Below are 20836 nucleotides of genomic sequence, written 5' to 3'. Positions count from 1 at the left end.
AGAGATTAGGCTAGGGTAAAGCCATAAGAAATATCCACATTAATCCGAACCTCCCACTTCCGGCTCCAAGGCTACTCCCGGGTTGCACCAATTCTCTGGAATGCTCTACCCCAAGAAATTAGGACTACCCACAAACAACACATCTTTTTAGGGTGGACTAACACATTCCCTAATTGATTCCTTTTATATACAGCCACTCTTTCTCTGTTCATAATTCTCCATCAAACTCCACCGCATCCAAAAGCATCACAAAGATTGAGCTTGGCTGGTGACCGGCTCATGCAGCCTTTATCTATCCCACATTTCTTCAAGATGGCTGGACCGTCATCGTAAATAAGCACTTGTACTTTGTGTCACCCCCACCTCATTGTAGATTGTACTGTATTGTATTCCTTTTACGAGCAGGGTCATCATTATGCAAAATGTGCAAATTTCACTCTATACATTGCAATGTGATATACAATTTACTGCGTTGCTCCTTTAAATGCTCCTTTAAATGAGGTGATGCAGATGATTTTTACATCAGAGCCACTGCCTAAGAAGGGGAGAAATGCCCTAAAGTCAAATACCTAGGCAGAGTGACACTGGCAGTGATGAAGAAGTAAGTGCTGTGGAGACACGAGGGTCAGTAGGTGCTCTCATCCGGTGGCCTGGCTGTCTATACTAAGACCGCACGGACTGAGGCTCATCCCACTGACCGCCCGCACTCCCTCCCTATGGGTAGAACACTACTCAGACAACACCGGATGAAGGTACCACACTCTGGTAAGACTTTATTGTGTCATCAACAGTAAACAGCATATAGTACATTCCCAGCAAGGCCACAAGATGGTGCAAGCAACAGAGACCCAAGGATCTTTGGGGGCATCCAGGGCCACTAACCCAGCCAGCAGCACCCCACTTCTGGAGAACACCCACTGAGAGGAGATAGCGGCAAGCTTAGAAAGCCAACCAAGCACGAGCGAGGTATGTAGCATGGTGACCGGATTTTTCTAACCTGGATTCTCTAAGTGAATTTGTTGGCACAGTATTAGGCAGGTGAGAAGTTCTTCAGCACTCAAGCTGGACCCATGGATCCTGGGCAGAAGTCCTGTAAAATGACACCGGTGACAGTAGCAATCTATTTTATATCTCTCAGCTCCCATTTTAGGGCATTGTGTCCCACAGGACAGTCATGGCTATACCCCCATTGTTCACTGATTCAATTAGACTGCATAATTTTCCTACAAATGCAAACTAGTACACCGCAGGGTGCTAATGCAATCCATAATCAGCAGACATTCTACAAATTAACATACAGAAAGAGGCACAGGATGGTGTTACATGAAATAATGGCTAATGTCTCTTGATTTACTGAACAAAGGAACAATATGTCTGGCCTAATTAAGAATAGTTCACCCCCATGCTAGTGCTTATTGATGCTGATGCGTCCTCCTGTAGCGTATGGTGGTATTATATGGCAGCAATACATATGGATTGTAGCATCATCCGCCATGGTGGACCATCTGTGACGACATGGACTCTCATGGGTTAAAGTTTCTTAAAATCCAGCCAGACAGCATGATAGATTGTCTATAGACGGGGGAGAAGTCCCTCATTGTTTTTACAAGACTCTTGTTGACTCAATGTAATTGTGTTGGCCATTGAAAGCCAGAGGTATTGTTCTCCAGACTTTTCCAGTAACCATTGTATTGTAGTTGTGTATTGCTAATGTGATTACCTTAGTAGCCATTGTCTAGTCGGTGACTCCCAGATTACATGTACATCTTCAGTCTTTCTACCCATATCATTTAAATGAACATTGTCTATGCAGCTTGAGATTCATCCAATGGGAGAAGCAATGTTGTCCAACCAATCGATGAGGACGCAGTGTATCCAAGTGGAAGGTTGTGGCTATAAAAAGGACTTCTTTAAGCCACCAGTGTTGTTGATGGATGCTGATGGATCCAGTCTAAGCTCTTTGGAGATGACTAGAGGATCAGGATATCTTATGGCCTCAATCTAGGGACTCCGGACCCGGTTGGAGACCATATCCACAGCCTAGGGATTTCGACTCCGGCTGCCAGGATTTTATCATCAACCCAGGACTACCTAAGGAGGACACTCAGGTTGGGACAGTTCAGTCACCTGTTACAGACTTTTCAGACCTCAGACAGCTTGGAACCTGTGAGGCATGGACATTCTAATCCCTGGTGAGCCAGCGGAAGGGTGAGACTCTGTTGCCTGTTACATTTGTGTGTTTTGCTGGTTATGTGTTATGTGCCGTTAATTGTTTGGGGATCCAATAAAGTCTAATTATTGTGGTTCCCTCACCCTGTGTTGTCTGAGTAGTGTTACGCCCACGGTTAAGGAGGCCGGCGTTCAGTTGGGATGAGCCCTGAGCCACGCTGTCTTTCTAAAGGCGGCGGGTTTTAGTGGACGAGAGCGCCCACTGAGCCCCGTGTCTCCACAATTGGTGGCAGCAGTGGGATACTACTCAGCCTGGTTTACCCAGGGGAGCTGCAGCGGACTGGTGTTCGTGGACACCGTCCAGGGCTCAACAACCAGGGAGGCACATAAGCATACCCAGCAGGCCATAGGGGAGGCATTCAGGTTTCGGACGCTGCCATGTCCAACCCCACCAGCTCAGCCATGGGACAAGTACAAGAGAGGAGTTACGACCGCTGCAGTAAATGGATGCTGCAGGATCTGTGCCGGAGGCGAGAGATTGTCTGCTGGAGCGCTGAGACTCGGTCGGACTTGATCCGGAAATTAGTCCGTTGGGATGCCCAGAATGATGCAGAGGACGATGAGGATCCCGCCGATATTGACCCAGAGGATTTAGACTATGTGCCACATCATGGATCTAGTGACAATCGGGAATCAACTTTGTCCAAGATGGCCCAAGCCACAGCGTTGTTGGATGCATTGGGCCCTAGATCCTCAAGAGAAGAGAGGGCTTATGTTCTGGAATATGTTTATGGGATTCCAGCTGCAGTACTGCTAACACCAGCCGGTCGAGAAGGATGGTCCCGTTACCCAGCAAAAGCTGCGCCAAAACAAAGGACTACAGACAGGGCCTGTGACTCGCCCAATCTATGGCGCTGTTATACATGTGGGCGCAATGGACATATAGATAAGGATTGTCTCCAAACCCGAGGCCGCATGCTTGGAGCCCGTCTGCCACTCCAACCAGTCAACATGTGCCGAGATGAACCAACGAGACCTGGGGAATGCTGCTCCCAAGAAACACCAATAGCTGAGGAAGTGGTTTATCCAGTCCACACCCTACGGCAGGCCGGACACCGTACACCAGCCAACCTCCATCCCCACATCCAGACGGTCAAGGTCGGTGATGTACAGGCTCAGGGACTTCGAGACATTGGATCTTCCATCACTCTGGTAAGCCCAGTTGTTTCTCCGGAAGACCCTTTACCGGATTCCCAATTGTCCGTCTCCCTGGCTGAGGGCCAGCGCTCAGACGTCCCTCTGGCATGTGTGCAGGTGGACCTAAGGACCGACCAGGGAGAGGTCGAGGTGGAGATTGTGAACAGCCTCCCCATACCTGTCATTGTGGAGACTGACCAGAGCAAGGCTGATGTGGAGCTTATGGACACCGTCCCCACACCAGTTACTTTGGGGTCTGACCAGGAAGAGGTCCATATGGAGTTTATGGACAGCCTCCCCACACCTGTTGTTTCGGGGACTAGCCAGGAGGAAGTTGAAGTGGGGTTCATAGATGGCCCCACCAAGCCTGTTGTTTCGGATACCACTCAAAGGGAAGTGAAAGTGGGGCTTGTGAATTACCTGCTCACACCAGTCATTTTGGAGAATGACCTAGGACAAGGACTAGCCAGTCAGTTTGAAGAAGCCATCACCCACCTCCAAGCCAAGCAGGACCCTGATGTGGATCTTTCTAACATCTTTTCCAGGGATGGTTTGCATTCCCGGTCTCCATCATCCACTTCTGAGCCAAGAACCGTGAGTAAGCCTAACCACACTGTGGCTATTGACTGGGGGAGGATTGATAGTGGCAGATTTGTGCAGGCCCAATTCATGGACCCCACCTTAGTGCTTGTCCACCATATGGCTGCTCAACTTGGGGGAGGTAATCAGGGGGAGGTGTATAGATGCGAGCCTCTGTTGCTGACCTATTAAGAAGGGGGAGGAATGTGACGACATGGACTCTCATGGGTTAAAGTTTCTTAAAATCCAGCCAGACAGCATGATAGATTGTCTATAGACGGGGAGAAGTCCCTCATTGTTTTTATAAGACTCTTGTTGACTCAATGTAATTGTGTTGGCCATTGAAAGCCAGAGGTATTGTTCTTCAGACTTTTCCAGTAACCATTGTATTGTAGTTGTGTATTGCTAATGTGATTACCTTAGTAGCCATTGTCTAGTCTGTGACTCCCAGATTACATGTACATCTTCAGTCTTTCTACCCATATCATTTAAATGAACATTGTCTATGCAGTTTGAGATTCATCCAATGGGAGAAGCAATGTTGTCCAACCAATCGATGAGGACGCAGTGTATCCAAGTGGAAGGTTGTGGCTATAAAAAGGACTTCTTTAAGCCACCAGTGTTGTTGATGGATGCTGATGGATCCAGTCTAAGCTCTTTGGAGCTGACTAGAGGATCAGGATATCTTATGGCCTCAATCTAGGGACTCCGGACCCGGTTGGAGACCATATCCACAGCCTAGGGATTTCGACTCCGGGTGCCAGGATTTTATCATCAACCCAGGACTACCTAAGGAGGACACTCAGGTTGGGACAGTTCAGTCACCTGTTACAGACTTTTCAGACCTCAGACAGCTTGGAACCTGTGAGGCATGGACATTCTAATCCCTGGTGAGCCAGCGGAAGGGTGAGACTCTGTTGCCTGTTACATTTGTGTGTTTTGCTGGTTATGTGTTATGTGCCGTTAATTGTTTGGGGATCCAATAAAGTCTAATTATTGTGGTTCCCTCACCCTGTGTTGTCTGAGTAGTGTTACGCCCACGGTTAAGGAGGCCGGCGTTCAGTTGGGATGAGCCCTGAGCCACGCTGTCTTTCTAAAGAGCGCCCACTGAGCCCCGTGTCTTCACACCATCCACTTTAAGCTTTGGTTTTAGTCCCTTTTTGTTCAAGTGCTACTCATAAAGAGCAATGGTTTTGCATTTTGTTCTTTAGGTGAACACACCTGGGTTTAGAAGGTAAAGTGTGGTCAGAGACAGTAACTGGTAGTGTGCTAGATCACATAAGAAGCTCCTGTTTCCCTCCTAGTAGAGGTCATACACACTTAGGCCTCTTTCACACGTCTGGGAAATCACGCACGTTTTTCACGGACGTGTCAAAGGTGCGTTTTGCCCTCCGTGATCCGTGTGTATGGCACATGTGTGTTCTCTGTTTGTTATCCGTGATAACACACGGAGAACGGGAACTTTCTACTCACCTGTCCCTGGCGTCGCTGTCTGTGGTGCTGATCTTCGGTCTCCGGTCCTGCCGACTCCCCGCTGCTGCTGCTTCTGGCCGCAGTGAAGTGAATATGCAATGAGCATAATGAGCGTCGGTCGGAAGCAAGTGACAGCAGCGGCAGAGACAGCATGGCTGGAGAAGGTGAGTAAAGTTTTTTTTTTCTCACAGACACGTGTTTTCTCCGATACGTGTCACACGGAACACATCCGATTGGTCCGTTTGCGTTCCGTGTAACCCGTTTGCGTTCCGTGTGACACCCGTGATGCCGGAGAAAAACGGACATGTCTATGTGTGGAGCACACGGGCACACGTATGCTCCACACGTACACAAGGTCCATGGCAGAATACGCACGTGAGTGCAGACCCATTGATTTTAATGGGTCTACGTGTGCCCGTGTCTCTGGTACATGAGGAAACGGACCAAACACGTACCGGAGACATGGACGTGTGAAAGAGGCCTTAGATGTTGCAAATTGGTAGAGGAGGAGAAACTGTGCAACATCAGAGGAATGCCTGCACCACAGCTAGCTGGTAAGTGAGGATGAGTAGCACTGACTATTAAGATACCCAATATATTATGTTGGATAAATACCAGTTATATAGCCCTGATATTGCACATAGCCCTAGCAGCAAAAGGAGATTTTAAAATCAGTCAGTCTATTGAACCCATCATGCATGATACTATTGCAAAAAAACCTCTGACCTAGTAGAGTCAGAGAAAAAAGAGGAACCATTGTGAAACGTACGTCGGGGTCCCAGTCTCTGGGGGACCGCTCTGCTGATGACTACTATACAGCTATGCCGCTCATGGTTCCTCTTTTTTCTCCTTTTGCTGCTAGGGCTATGTGCAATATCAGGGCTATATAACTGGTATTTATCCAACATAATATATTGGGCATCTTGCAATCTGGAGTATTACTTTTCTTGGAGTTATAAAAATTATAATAATAATTTTTTGATAATTGTTCATATTTTACTCTATTTGGAGTATTCTCATGATGTTTCCCTTGATCTGACTGTGTTTAGACCTGCTGGCATTACTGTGTTGCATTTTACTCTTATGCTATGTGGCTATATGCAATTGTTGTTACATGGCCCATGGAATGTGTTGCCGATCCTTTTCTTTGTGCCAGTTCTCTGCATTAAATTTTGAATATTTTTACACCGTACTCTTGTTTTGTCCTCCTTGTTTTTCTGGGATCCATGATTGGCTACACCCCTGGGTCCCTGCAGCACTATACACGCCACCAATCAGTGCCTGGCAGCTGATGTTAAAGTGCCAGTCAAAGGCGGCGCACAAAAGCGACGTCATGCGCAGCCCATAGCAGGCAAAGCCAAAGATGTCAGGTGTGGGCCAGGCCACTGTGCCGGCTATTGAAGAGGACGCCATGCGTCATATAAGCAGGCATAAATCAGTATAATTACCTTTTTTTTTTGTAAATGTGTTAGAGAACAGCGGCAAAACGTGGAACATTATTACAGGATGGGCCCAGGAGAGGGGACAATATACAATGATGGGGGAAATTATTTATGGAGAGGATTCGATGTGGACATTGTTCCTGGAAGAGGACATTATACTAGAAAGGAGCCCAGAATGGGGTACATTATACCAGGATGTAGGACGTTTTTACTGGATGAGGTCCAGGATGGGGGCACATTATACCATGATGGGGGGCATTATTTCTGGAAGGGTATTCGATGGGGACAGTGTACCAGGAAGAGGACATTATACTAGAAAGGGGCCCAGAATGGGGTACATTAGTAATGGTAGGAGAGTCGAATGGGGGACATTTTACCAGGAAGGGGTACAGGATGGGGGACATTGTACCTGGAAGGGGACCTAGATGGGGACATTATACCAGGAAGGGGTACAAGATAGGGGGACATTATACAAGGAAGGGGCCCTGGATAGGGGACATATATCACTGTAAGGGGTTCAGGATGTTGGATATTATTACTGAAAGGAACCCAGGATGGGGGATGTTATTACTGAAGGGGCACGGGATGGAGGACATTATTACTGGAGAAGACTCAGGATGGAGGACATTATACCAGTAAGTCAAATAGGTACAAGGCACTCTCAAGGGTTAAAGTTCATATAATTTATTCCAAAATATTTTTTGAACATGTGACGTTTCGGCCACTAAAGTGGCCTTCATCAGACTATTAAAATAAAGAACAATTTACAAAAATTACTCAAATGAGCTAAATAAATAACATTTGAAGCAATCAGCTTAAATGTAAAAGAAACAAACACAAAAAGGAAAAACACATCAAAAGAAGGGAAATGGTATAGTGCATGAATGATATGAACAGCACAAACTGATTATGTCAATCACAAATGAGAGAGATATACCAATACATGGGAGGGGAAAGTTTCAAAAAGAAAGCATATGGTAATACAGAGATAAATGGACAGACATACTGCATGGCAGAGAAGATTGTTCAGTCAGTATGTGCCGCCCCGGCGCAGACCGGGCTGCTGGGATCCGGGGTGGTCATGGCTCGAGGGGTCCAGTCCCGGGCTCGGCAGACACTCCGATCCTTTAAAGGGGATTATTTACAGGGAAGAAGTTTGTGACTCCACCTGCGGGTTGCGGTGATGGGAGTACCGCCGCTGCTGGAAGGAGTACCGGGGCAGATGGTGTGGAACAGCAAGGTGTCAGTCCCTCCGCAGGTAGGGAAGGCCCCGGCCTCTGGGGGGAAGGGGGGTTTGGTGGATATTTGGGAGCGCAGGGTGCAGGGGACCAGGGTACTCACTGTGGGTAGTCGTGGTGCTGGATGAGGATTATAAAGCAGACACTCACACTGAGGATAAACCAAAGACTCTGCATCACAGTCTCTACGGGGAGCCCGTCCAGGTGTCCGCTCCCACCGGTGTCACTTGGTAATCCGGAAACGCCTCCGTGCACTAGTTAGATCTCTGTTGTGGCCCCTTGGCTTGAAGCTGTTAGGGCCCCACTCACTATATTTAGTGTAGCTGTGCTCTTGATGGCTGGCACTTTGGATGTTAGTGGGCCGCGTTACTGGAAAACCCTATCCCCCGAAGTGTGCTGTCACCTTCAATCTCTGAGCTCTTAGGAAAGTTCATAAAGATACTCTCCCCCCAGGTTAATTATCAGTATGTTGAACCGGCTCCTGACCTAGGGACCTGTACCCCGTCGTGCTCGGTACCGGTCAGTTCTTTTGGGTTTCTGATGCCGACAGTCCTAGACTATGTCCATTTCACCCTTCCAATGTCACTGCCACCAGTCCCCGACTCCTCTGGTCCCGGACCACCGTCTGGGACCCAACCTTGGTCTAGCTCCCCGGGAGCTACTACTCCAGCTCTTCACTCCTTGAGGGCTCTCACTCAACTCTGCTGCTTCCTCCTTCCCACCAGTCTGCCTGACCCTTAGGTGGGTGGCCTTATTCCGCTTATCCAACCCACTGGTGTATCTGGCAGGTCATGATGTGAGGTGTTGATTGGGATTTGTGCTGATGTTAAGGGGGCTTTACACGCTACGACATCGCTAATGCGAACTCGTTGGGGTCACGGAATTGGTGACGCACATCCGGCCGCATTAGTGATGCCGTTGCGTGTGCAACCAATGAGCGATTTTGCATCGTTGGAAAAATGTGCAAAATCGCTCATCGGTGACATGGGGGTCCATTCTCAAAAATCGTTACTGCAGCAGTAACGATGTTGTTCCTCGCTCCTGCGGCAGCACACATCGCTCCGTGTGATGCCGCAGGAATGAGGAAGCTCTCCTTACCGCTATGCGGAAGGAAGGAGGTGGGCGGGATGTTACGTCCCGCTCAGCTCTGCCCCTCCGCTGCTATTGGGCGGCCGCTCAGTGACGTCGCTGTGACGCCACACGGACCGCCCCCCTTAGAAAGGAGGTGGTTCGCCGGTCACAGCAACGTCGCCGGGTAGGTAAGTATGTGTGACGGGTCTGGGCGATGTTGTGCGGCACGGGCAGCGATTTGCCCGTGTCGCGCAACAGATGGGGGCGGGTACCCACACTAGCGATATCGGGACCGATATCGCAGTGTGTAAAGCCCGCTTTAGTGACACCGTTTCTTAGGAACCTGGAACCATGGGGGGTAGGCCCTGGGTAAGGATTGCAGTACCCTGTGGTACCCTGATATACTCAGGGGCACCACAAGTATCAACATAGAAAAATGAAGAATGAAAATGTTCAATGAAAGTTAAAAACCTCACCTAGTATCATTAAATGGCCAGAATGGAAAGTAAAGGCAGCGGTAACCACCGCTATGCTGCGTGCGCTAAATGTCGGGGCGCCATGTTTCATTCATGCACTATACCATTTCCTTTCTTTTTATGTTTTTCCTTTTTTTTTTACATTTAAGCTGATTGCTTCAAATTTTGTTTATTTAGCTGATTTGAGTAATTTTTCTAAATTGTTGTTTATTTCAGTTGCCTGATGAAGGTCACTTAGTGGCCGAAACGTCACATGTTCAAAAACTATTTTGGAATAAAATATATGAAATGTAACCCTTGAGAGTGCCTTGTACCTATTTGACTTAAGGGTACTTTACACACAACGATATCGCTAACAATATATCGTCGGGGTCACGTCGTTAGTGACGCACATTAGGCGCCGTTAGCGATATCGTTGTGTGTGACTAAAAGGAGCGACGATCAACCATCGCAAAAACGTCAAAAATCGTTGATCATTGACACGTTGCTCCTTTTAATAATATCGTCGGTGGTGCATGCCGCTGGTTGTTCGGTGTTCCTGCGGCGTCACACATCGCTATGTGTGACACATCACACACAGCATCCACCCGCAATGAGGAAGGAAGGAGGTGGGCGGCATGTTCCGGCTGATCATCTCCGCCCCTCCTCTGCCATTGGGCGTCCGCTTAGTGGAGCCGAACGAACCGCCCCCTTAGAAAGGAGGCGGTTCGCTGGTCACAGCAACGTCGGTAAGCAGGTAAGTCCTGTGTGACGGGTGTTAGCGATGTTGTGCGCCACGGGCAGCGATTTGCCCGTGACGCACAACCGACGGAGGCAGGTACGCTTGCTAGCGATATCGATAGCGATATCGCAGCGTGTAAAGTGCCCTTTCCGGGTATAATGTCCTCCAGCCTGAGTCCTCTCCAGTAATAATGTACTTTCTCCCGTGCCCCCTCAGTAATAACGTCAATAACTTATGGTTTGATAGGATTTAGAAAGCTACAAGAATCCACACATCTGAACAACATGCAGATGGGAGTCCAGGTAAACATTTTGCAGCACCATGTTGTAGTTACTCTACTGGCAACATGTCTGGATTCAAAGGAATCAAATCACAAAAAATGTGATCAGTTTTGAATCAATTTGCTGATTTCTAGTCTCCACCCTACGGTCAGCATCAGGCACGGAACACAAAGCATCAGCGCTGACACAGTCCTCGTCTAGACCATAGACGGGCTTTATTGTCACTTCATTGATTGAGCCTGAGACCTCCACAAATAGGAAGAGCTTTGCTTCCTGCTCATAAAAAGCTGGTTTTACTTAATCACGGCTTAGAATTTATACTTGGTGGCTTCTCAAAGTGAAACATTAATTGAAATCCTATATAACATGGACGGCCAAATCATTATGTTAAGGAACGCTGCTTCTGTCATCCTTTAAACATCACTTGGTAACAAATTTTATAAGGACCCAAACAAAGAAGCTAAAAAATACACTCAACCCCCGAAATAAATATATTCTGCTGGTATTAAATTATACAGAGGGAGAAATATTGGTCCACCTAAGTCCCCAGGAATAATACAGTGATGTCACAGTACAGGATAATACACACAGTGATGTCACAGTACAGGGTAATACACACAGTGATGTCACAGTACAGGGTAATACACACAGTGATGTCACAGTACAGGGATAATACACTCAGTGATGTCACAGTACAGAGATAATACACACAGTGATGTCACAGTACAGGGTAATACACACAGTGATGTCACAGTACAGGGTAATACACACAGTGATGTCACAGTACAGGGATAATACACTCAGTGATGTCACAGTACAGAGATAATACACACAGTGATGTCACAGTACAGGGTAATACACACAGTGATGTCACAGTACAGGGATAATACACTCAGTGATGTCACAGTACAGAGATAATACACACAGTGATGTCACAGTACAGGGTAATACACACAGTGATGTCACAGTACAGGGATAATACACACAGTGATGTCACAGTACAGGGTAATACACACAGTGATGTCACAGTACAGGGATAATACACTCAGTGATGTCACAGTACAGAGATAATACACACAGTGATGTCACAGTACAGGGATAATATACACAGTGATGTCACAGTACAGGGATAATACACACAGTGATGTCACAGTACAGGGATAATACACACAGTGATGTCACAGTACAGGGATAATATACACAGTGATGTCACAGTACAGGGATAATATACACAGTGATGTCACAGTACAGGGATAATACACACAGTGATGTCACAGTACAGGGTAATACACACAGCGATGTCACAGTACAGGGATAATACACACAGCGATGTCACAGTACAGGGATAATACACACAGTGATGTCACAGTACAGGGGTAATACACACAGTGATGTCACAGTACAGGGATAATACACACAGTGATCTCACAGTACAGGGATAATACACACAGTGATGTCACAGTACAGGGATAATACACACAGTGATGTCACAGTACAGGGATAATACACACAGTGATGTCACAGTACAGGGATAATATACACAGTGATGTCACAGTACAGGGTAATACACACAGCGATGTCACAGTACAGGGATAATACACACAGCGATGTCACAGTACAGGGATAATACACACAGTGATGTCACAGTACAGGGATAATACACACAGTGATGTCACAGTACAGGGATAATACACACAGTGATGTCACAGTACAGGGATAATACACACAGTGATGTCACAGTACAGGGATAATACACACAGTGATGTCACAGTACAGGGATAATACACTCAGTGATGTCACAGTACAGGGATAATACACACAGAGATGTCACAGTACAGGGATAATACACACAGTGATGTCACAGTACAGGGATAATACACACAATGATGTCACAGTACAGGGATAATACACACAGTGATGTCACAGTACAGGGATAATACACACAGTGATGTCACAGTACAGGGATAATACACACAGTGATGTCACAGTACAGGGATAATACACACAGTGATGTCACAGTACAGGGATAATACACTCAGTGATGTCACAGTACAGGGATAATACACACAGAGATGTCACAGTACAGGGATAATACACACAGTGATGTCACAGTACAGGGATAATACACACAGTAATGTCACAGTACAGGGATAATACACACAGTAATGTCACAGTACAAGGAAAATACACACAGTGATGTCACAGTACAGGGATAATACACACAGTGATGTCACAGTACAGGGATAATACATACAGTGATGTCACAGTACAGAGATAATACACACAGTGATGTCACAGTACAGGGGTAATACACACAGTGATGTCACAGTACAGGGATAATACACACAGTGATGTCACAGTACAGGGATAATACACACAGTACAGGGGTAATACAGCAATGTCACAGTACAGGGGTAATACACACAGTGTTGTCACAGTACAGGGATAATACGCACAGAGATGTCACAGTACATGGATAATACACACAGAGATGTCACAGTACAGGGGTAATACACACAGTGATGTCACAGTACAGGGATCATACACACAGAGATGTCACAGTACAGGGGTAATACACACAGTGATGTCACAGTACAGGGATAATACACACAGAGATGTCACAGTACAGGGATAATACACACAGTAATGTCACAGTACAGGGATAATACACACAGTAATGTCACAGTACAAGGAAAATACACACAGTGATGTCACAGTACAGGGATAATACACACAGTGATGTCACAGTACAGGGATAATACACACAGTGATGTCACAGTACAGAGATAATACACACAGTGATGTCACAGTACAGGGGTAATACACACAGTGATGTCACAGTACAGGGATAATACACACAGTGATGTCACAGTACAGGGATAATACACACAGTGATGTCACAGTACAGGGGTAATACAGCAATGTCACAGTACAGGGGTAATACACACAGTGATGTCACAGTACAGGGATAATACACCCAGTGATGTCACAGTACAGGGATAATACGCACAGAGATGTCACAGTACATGGATAATACACACAGAGATGTCACAGTACAGGGATAATACACCCAGTGATATCACAGTACAGGGGTAATACACACAGTGATGTCACAGTACAGGGATCATACACACAGAGATGTCACAGTACAGGGGTAATACACACAGTGATGTCACAGTACAGGGATAATACACACAGTGATGTCACAGTACAGGGATAATACACACAGTGATGTCACAGTACAGGGGTAATACACACAGTGATGTCACAGTAAAGGGATAATACACACAGTGATGTCACAGTAAAGGGATAATACACACAGTGATGTCACAGTACAGGGATAATACACACAGTGATGTCACAGTACAGGGGTAATACAGCAATGTCACAGTACAGGGATAATACACACAGTGATGTCACAGTACAGGGATAATACACACAGTGATGTCACAGTACAGGGATAATACACACAGTGATGTCACAGTACAGGGATAATACACTCAGTGATGTCACAGTACAGGGATAATACACACAGAGATGTCACAGTACAGGGATAATACACACAGTGATGTCACAGTACAGGGATAATACACACAGTAATGTCACAGTACAGGGATAATACACACAGTAATGTCACAGTACAAGGAAAATACACACAGTGATGTCACAGTACAGGGATAATACACACAGTGATGTCACAGTACAGGGATAATACACACAGTGATGTCACAGTACAGAGATAATACACACAGTGATGTCACAGTACAGGGGTAATACACACAGTGATGTCACAGTACAGGGATAATACACACAGTGATGTCACAGTACAGGGATAATACACACAGTGATGTCACAGTACAGGGGTAATACAGCAATGTCACAGTACAGGGGTAATACACACAGTGATGTCACAGTACAGGGATAATACACCCAGTGATGTCACAGTACAGGGATAATACACACAGTACAGGGGTAATACAGCAATGTCACAGTACAGGGGTAATACACACAGTGTTGTCACAGTACAGGGATAATACGCACAGAGATGTCACAGTACATGGATAATACACACAGAGATGTCACAGTACAGGGGTAATACACACAGTGATGTCACAGTACAGGGATCATACACACAGAGATGTCACAGTACAGGGGTAATACACACAGTGATGTCACAGTACAGGGATAATACACACAGAGATGTCACAGTACAGGGATAATACACACAGTAATGTCACAGTACAGGGATAATACACACAGTAATGTCACAGTACAAGGAAAATACACACAGTGATGTCACAGTACAGGGATAATACACACAGTGATGTCACAGTACAGGGATAATACACACAGTGATGTCACAGTACAGAGATAATACACACAGTGATGTCACAGTACAGGGGTAATACACACAGTGATGTCACAGTACAGGGATAATACACACAGTGATGTCACAGTACAGGGATAATACACACAGTGATGTCACAGTACAGGGGTAATACAGCAATGTCACAGTACAGGGGTAATACACACAGTGATGTCACAGTACAGGGATAATACACCCAGTGATGTCACAGTACAGGGATAATACGCACAGAGATGTCACAGTACATGGATAATACACACAGAGATGTCACAGTACAGGGATAATACACCCAGTGATATCACAGTACAGGGGTAATACACACAGTGATGTCACAGTACAGGGATCATACACACAGAGATGTCACAGTACAGGGGTAATACACACAGTGATGTCACAGTACAGGGATAATACACACAGTGATGTCACAGTACAGGGATAATACACACAGTGATGTCACAGTACAGGGGTAATACACACAGTGATGTCACAGTAAAGGGATAATACACACAGTGATGTCACAGTAAAGGGATAATACACACAGTGATGTCACAGTACAGGGATAATACACACAGTGATGTCACAGTACAGGGGTAATACAGCAATGTCACAGTACAGGAATAATACACACAGGGATGTCACAGTACAGGGGTAATACACACAGTGATGTCACAGTACAGGGATAATACACACAGTGATGTCACAGTACAGGAATAATACACACAGGGTTGTCACAGTACAGGGGTAATACACACAGTGGTGTCACAGTACAGGGATAATACACACAGTGATGTCACAGTACAGGGATAATAAGAGCTTGTACACATTTTTTCACTTAATTTGCGGTCCCATTTGGGATGATATAACAACTTCTGAAAATTGATCTCTTGACATAAGACTCAGATTTGTTTGAGAACAGACGTCTCACATTGATCAGACTATTCTGAATTACTCAGATGATTAGAACAAAAAAATAAAATGTAACAGAATCCAGATAATATATGCAACAGTGTAAAGTAATAAGCAGCTCGGGCCGGGGGAGAGGAGATTCCCAGACCAGTAAACTAAAGCAGATGTTGTTTATTTTAAATCACAGCACCAAGTAAAGCACAATGTTACTCACAGCACCACTTTTACCTCTCCCTCCCTTCTCCGGACCACCAGGGACATTGCAAGTAATAGTAGAGGACACAACAGAAGGCATGCAGAAATTAAAGCATAAAAAAAAGAAAAAAGCAAGATAAAATTTGATGCAACCACTTAGGCATATATTAACTATTCAGATTACTCTTATTTTGGTGCAAGTGAAGGAAAAAATGCAAGAATGATGTGTGACAAATTTTTGCAACTTTTTTCATTACCAGATACATTTTCAAGGTGACAATAGAAGTCATAGTGTTCAAGATGTAGTTTAGCATACAAAATGGAGTAGAGAAGGGGTTAAAGCCGCGCATCAGCCGAAATGAAGATGTAGAATGTTGATGAAGATAAACTTTCTTTTATTCCATAGGTCTATGCATTTCGAGGTAAAAACCTCTTCCTCAGGACCAGTACAGCTTTTTGTTGATGTACTGGTCCTGAGGAAGAGGTTTTTACCTCGAAACGCGTAGACCTGTGGAATAAAAGAAAGTTTATCTTCATCAACATTCTACATCTTCATTTTGGCTGATGGGCGGCTTTAACCCCTTCTCTACTCCATTTTGTATGCTCATCCACGTGGGGCTGCAGCAGACGCCATTATCTTATGCACACTAGTGGTTGCGACTGTCACAACCCTTCCAGGTGAGTGTACACTTACAGTTAAACCTCACCGATCTGTTTGGTATTACACTATCAGCGCTCCTTATTTTCAGATTTACAAGATGTAGTTTAGGCTGCATTCATCTGGACCACCAATGTGTTTGTCAATCAGGACATTTTGTGGGCAAACTTATTGGGGCATTCACTTTAACCCTCCGTCACATACAATAGGCCTGACAGGCACATCTCTTTTTACTTTCATTTCTCCTTCCTCACCATATTGTGAGGAAATCCCCTCCCTCCAGGTAGTCTCCTGTCTCTAGCAGCTCTGTGAAACCTCATACCACAGTTGGATTGCAGAGCTTCAGGAGGACAGATATAACTGCGCTAATCACTCACGCTCATTGTATGTGAACACATCACACTCAATAAGGTTGGTATTTTATGTTTTTATTCATCACATGCTCTGCAAGTGTAATTTTCCTGGGTAAACTTCAGGATCTAATTCTGATTGAATATGTGTTTAATAGTACTTAAGGTACCTTAAAATTAAGTTTGTTTCCATAAATTTTCTTTGTAGAGTTTTTTGACAGAGTCGAACTGGGGACTATTTGGCGGGAGTTTTGAAATGTTTGTATTTCAGAGTTATTAGTTTTGTGTTAAGTAAATGGGGTTTTTTTGCACTTGATTATGTGTAGTCTCTTTTATTACATCCCTATGAAGGTCACTGATCACTTTTAGAGCACTGAAATTGCAAACATTAGATATTATAGGTATTTTTCTAGCCTGCGCCTGACAGTCACATTGTATGTGAACTCGTTAGAACCGATATTGTATGTGACGGAGGGTTAATAGCTCAGGTTTCTCACACAGCCCCACACTCATGGAGTACAACATCCGACCCTTGCCATGCTGTCTGCCATTACTGCAGCCACAAAGTGGAGACCCTGTAATGATAGAGAGGAAGGCCAAGTGCTGAGGAGCAGAAGGCAGAAAAAGTCACCACCGCTCTGCTGACCCCTTAACTGCAAAGTCCACACTCCCTCTGGTAACATCAGCACAAACACTGCGCCTGTTGGGAGATTTATGGTCGAGCAGCTGCAGCCATACATCACCAAGCACATTGCCGAGCCATACATTATCAAGCACAATGCCGAGCCGTACATTACCAAGCACAATGCCGAGCCGTACATCACCAAGCACATTGCCGAGCCGTACATCACCAAGCACAATGCCGAGCCATACATTATCAAGCACAATGCCGAGCCGTACATCACCAAGCACAATGCGAGCCATACATTATCAAGCACAATGCCGAGCCGTACATCACCAAGCACAATGCCGAGCCGTACATCACCAAGCACAATGCCGAGCTGTACATCACCAAGCACAATGCCGAGCCGTGCATCACCAAGCACAATGCCGAGCCGTACATCACCAAGGACAAGCAGTGCCATACATCACCAAGCACAATGCTAAGCCATACATTACCAAGCACAATGCCAAGCCGTACATCACCAAGCACAATGCTGAGCCACACATCACCAAGCACAATGCTGAGCCACACATCACCAAGCACAATGCTGAGCCACACATCACCAAGCACAATGCTGAGCCATACATTACCAAGCACAATGCCGAGCCATACATCACCAAGCACAATGCCGAGCCATACATCTCCAAGCACAATGCTGAGCTGCACATCACCAAGAACAATGCCGAGCCGTAGATCACCAAGAACAAAACTGAGCCATACATCAACAAGCACAATGCTAAGCTGTACATCACCAGGCACAATGCCGAGCCGTACATCACAAAGCACAAGGCCACACCAAACATCAACAAGCACAATGCTGAGCGTCAGATGGAGAGGTGTAAAGCTGCCACCCCTGGACTCTGGAGATGTGTTCTGTGCAGGGACGGATCACACCACTCTATCTGGCGTCTGATGGACGAGTTTGAATTTGGTGAATGTCAGGAGAACATTAGCCCCTGACTGCATTGTGCCCGCTGTACAGCTTGGTGGAGGAGGGAGCATTACTATGGGCTTGCTTTTGGCCTAGACCCTTATTCTATTGAAGGGAAATCTTAATTCTTCAGCACAAGACAATGTGAACAATAGTAGCTTACATCTTTGTGGGAACAGTTTGGGGAAGGTTCCTTTTTGTCCCCATTACTGTGCCCAGTGCACAGCACAAGATTCATACAGGCATGGTTGGGGGAATTTGGTTGAAGGACATGACTGGCCGCACAGAGCTCGGATCTCAGCCCCATCCAACACCTTAATCAAAGACTCATATAATCTTAGAGTTGGAAAGGACCTCCAGGGTCATCGTATTCAACCCCCAGCTCAATGCAGGAATCACTATATTATCTCAGACAGAGGTCTTGTCCAGCCTGTATTTGAAGACATCCATTGAAGGAGAACTCACCACCTCTCATGGTCGCCTGTTTCACTCATTGATCACCCCCATTGTCAAAAAAAATGTTCTAATATCTAAACTGCATCTTCTTCCTTTCAGTTTCATTCCATTGCTTCTCGTGTTTCTATGTGCAAATGACAATAAGGATAATCGCTCTACACTGTGACATCACGTCCTCTTAACCTTAAAACTAAACATTCCAATATCCTTTAACCGTTCATAGTTTGCTGTTCGCTCATCATCCTGGTAGCTCTTCTCTGAACTTGCTTCACTTTTTCAATGTCTTTTTTTAAATGTGGTGCCCAGAACTGGACACAGTATTCCAGATGAGGCTTGAATAAAGAGGAGTAGAGGGGATAATTACTTCACGTGATCTATAATCTATGCTTCTCTTAATACATCCCAGAACTGTTTGCCTTTTTTGCTGTTGCATCACACTGTTGACTCATGTGCAGTCTGTGTATACCCAAGTCTTTTGCACACGTGCTGTTGCTTAGTTCTATTTTTCCATTCTGTAGAAGTTATTTTACTTGCCCAGATGTAGAATTTTGCATTTCTCCCTGTTAAATATCATTCTATTAGTTGCTGCCCATTGTTCCAGTTTATCTAGATCCTTCTGAACCCTTTCTCAGTCTTCTCTAGTATTCGCTATCGCTTTGCATTGTCTGCAAATTTGATTAGTTTACCTACAGTTCCCTTATCTAGATCATTCATAAAAATGTTGAACAACACTGGCCCCAAGACACAGCCTTGTGCTAACTCACTTAAAACACTTTTTTAATTGGATGTGCAACCGTTTACTACACTCTGAGTACGATCACTGAGCCAGATATGCATTAATCTAACCGTAGCCTTGTTAATCCCATACTTGGTAATTTTTTTTCAATAAGGATAGTATGAAATACTTTAGCAAATGCTTTCCTGAAGTCGAGAAATACTATATATACCGTATTTCCCTGATCCACCCAGTCAGTGATGTCTGGCATGACTTGTTTTCCACAAACCCATGCTGTTCCTGGTTAATTACTGTATTCTTATCTAAGTACTTACATACATGGTGTTTAATAATTTGTTCAAAGATCTTTCCTGACATAGAAGTAAGTCTCTCTGGCTAGTGGTTCTGCAATTTCCTCTTCCATCTCCTTCAGTACCCTAGGATGTAATTCATCTGGACGAGATTTAAATTCATGTAAATTAGCCAAGTATTCCCTCACCATCTCTCTGTTTATAGATTGTGTGGATTATTTTATTACTTTGATACCACAGTAAAGATCAGTTGATGTTACATTTGCTTTCTTAGAGAGCACAGATGTAAAATAGGAATTTAAAACTTCAGACTTTTGAACATCGTTTTTGACTGCTTCACCATTTTCATCCTGTAAAAATCCCATAGCATCTTTGATTTTTCATTTGCTTTTAACATACCCCCAAAACCTTCTTTATTGCTTTTGGTCTCTCTAGAAAGGCTCATCTTTGTGATGAACAAGAACAGAGATCATGATACCGGCCTCTCCCAAGCATCAGTGTAACCTCACAAATGCTGTTCTGGATAACGGGGCAAAAATTCCCACAGACCCCTCCAAAATCTTACAGAAAACCTTCCTAGAAGAGCGGGATCCGTTGGATCTACAGAAGGAACAATTCCATATGATTTCCTAATTTA

This window comes from Anomaloglossus baeobatrachus, chromosome 1 (genome assembly GCF_048569485.1).
Source record: "Anomaloglossus baeobatrachus isolate aAnoBae1 chromosome 1, aAnoBae1.hap1, whole genome shotgun sequence".
Taxonomy (NCBI): domain Eukaryota; kingdom Metazoa; phylum Chordata; class Amphibia; order Anura; family Aromobatidae; genus Anomaloglossus; species Anomaloglossus baeobatrachus.
Note: the sequence above shows the minus strand (reverse complement) of the source record.